This window comes from Bison bison, unplaced genomic scaffold (assembly GCF_000754665.1).
Source record: "Bison bison bison isolate TAMUID 2011002044 unplaced genomic scaffold, Bison_UMD1.0 scf7180017864460, whole genome shotgun sequence".
In the NCBI taxonomy this organism is placed as follows: domain Eukaryota; kingdom Metazoa; phylum Chordata; class Mammalia; order Artiodactyla; family Bovidae; genus Bison; species Bison bison.
Window position 1 is genome coordinate 2,341,111 of NW_011495022.1, and position 2,562 is coordinate 2,343,672.

The window sequence follows — 2,562 nt, forward strand, 5'->3', positions numbered from 1 at the left end:
TGCACAATTGCACTCATCTCACATGCTAGCAAAGTAATGCTCTAAATTCTCCAGGCCAGGTTTCAACAGTATGTGAACTGAGAACTTCCTGATGTACAAGCTGGAGTTAGGAAAGGCAGAGGAACCAGAGATCAAATTGCCAACATTCATTGGAACATAGAAAAAGCAAGAGAATTCCAGAAAAACATCTATTTCTGTTTTATTGACTACGCTAAAGCCTTTGACTGTGTGGATCATAACAAACTATGGAAAATTCTAAGAGAGATGGGAATACCAGACCATCTTCCCTGCCTCTTGAGAAACCTTTATGCAGGTCAAGAAGCAACAGTTAGAACTGGACATGGAACAAAGGACCGGTTCCAAATTGGGAAAGGAGTACGTCAAGGCTGTATATTGTCACCCTGCTTATTTAACTTATATGCAGAGTACATCACGTGAAATGCAGGGCTCGATGAAGCACAAGCTGGAATCAAGATTGCCGGGAGAAATATCAATAACCTCAGATATGTAGATGACACCACCCTTACAGCAGAAAGTGAAGAGGAACTAAAGAGCCTCTTGATAAAAGTGAAAGGAGAGCGAAAAAGCTGGCTTAAAACTCAACATTCAAAAAATAAAGATCATGGCATCTGGTCCCATGACTTCATGGCAAATAGATGGGGAAAAAACAGAAACAATGACAGGCTTTATTTTCTTGGGCTCCAAAATCACTGCAGATGGCGACTGCAGCCATGAAATTAAAGGATGCTTGCTCCTTGGAAGAAAATTTATGACAAACCTAAATAGCAGAGACATTACTTTGCTGACAAAGGTCGATCTAGTCAAAGCTATGGTTTATCCAATAGTCCTGTATGGATGTGAGAGCTGGACCATAAAGAAGGCTGAGTGCCAAAGAATTGATGCTTTTGAACTGTGGTGTTGGAGAAGGCTCTTTAGAGTCCCTCGGACAGCAAGGAGATCAAACCAGTCAGTCCTAAAGGAAATCAATACTGAATATTCATTGAAAGGACTGAAGCTGAAGTTCCAATACTCTGGCCACCTGATTGGAAGGGCCGACTCATTGGAAAAGACCCTGATGCTGGGAAAGATTGAAGGCATGAGGAGAAGGGGACAACAGAGGATGAGATGGTTGGATGGCATCACTGACTCAATGGACATGAGTTTGAGTGAACTCTGGGAGATGGTGATGGACAGGGAAGCCTGGCATGCTGCAGTCCATGGGGTGCAAAGATTCAGACACAACCAAGTGAATGAACAGCAATAACAACTCCTGACATTAGGAGAGAAATACGAAAGCTCAAGGCTGGGCCCCAAACCTCATTGTCAACCTTGATAAAGGAGGTCTTTCAAGGTCTATAACAACCAAGACTTAACAGACAAGACCAATAAGGATAAGAGGTTAATAAAGAAAACAGAGCTTTTGGCTGCTCTGACTCACCCACCACCTTGAGGGGACCCCAGAGGGCTGAGAAGGCTGGACAGGCTGCCAAGAAGCTTCCTGGGCCCGGATCAGGGTACCTTTTGTCAGAAGGAGGTCACTGGAAGGGGAACGTCCTGAGTGCCCTCCTATGGGATGACCCAGGGGCAACTTGATGGGCCCCAGTTCCTCGTAATTTATGTCTCCCCTTGCCTATGAAGTCGGGTCCATTAATATTACTCACTCCTTTTTGTATATGCCAGAATGCCTTCCTTGGGAGAGATTCGCTAAATAAGTTCAGTTCAGTCGCTCAGCTGTGTCTGACTCTTTGCGACCCCATGAATCGCAGCACACCAGGCCTCCCTGTCCATCACCAACTCCCGGAGCTCACCCAGACTCACGTCCATTGAGTCAGTGATGCCATCCAGCCATCTCATCCTCTGTTGTCCCCTTCTCCTCCTGCCCCCAATCCCTCCCAGCATCAGTCTTTTTCAATGAGTCAACTCTTCACATGAGGTGGCCAAAGTACTGGAGTTTCAGCTTTAGCATCATTCCTTCCAAAGAAATCCCAGGGCTGATCTCCTTCAGAATGGACTGGTTGGATCTCCTTGCAGTCCAAGGGACTCTCAAGAGTCTTCTCCAACACCACACTTCAAAAGCATCATTTCTTCAGTGCTCAGCCTTCTTCACAGTCCAACTCTCACGTCCATACATGACCACAGGAAAAACCATAGCCTTGACTAGATGAACCTTTGTTGGCAAAGTAATGTCTCTGCTTTTGAATATGCTATCTAGGTTGGACATAACTTTCCTTCCAAGGAGTAAGCATCTTTTAATTTCATGGCTGCAGTCACCATCTGCAGTGATTTTGGAGCCCAAAAATATAAAGTTAGCCACTGTTTCCACTGTTTCCCCATCTATTTCCCATGAAGTGATGGGACCAGATGCCATGATCCTCGTTTTCTGAATGTTGAGCTTTAAGCCAACTTTTTCACTCTCCACTTTCACTTTCATCAAGAGGCTTTTGAGTTCCTCTTCACTTTCTGCCATAAGGGTGGTATCATCTGCCTATCTGAGGTTATTGATATTTCTCCCGGCAATCTTGATTCCAGCTTGTGCTTCTTCCAGTCCAGCGTTTCTCATGA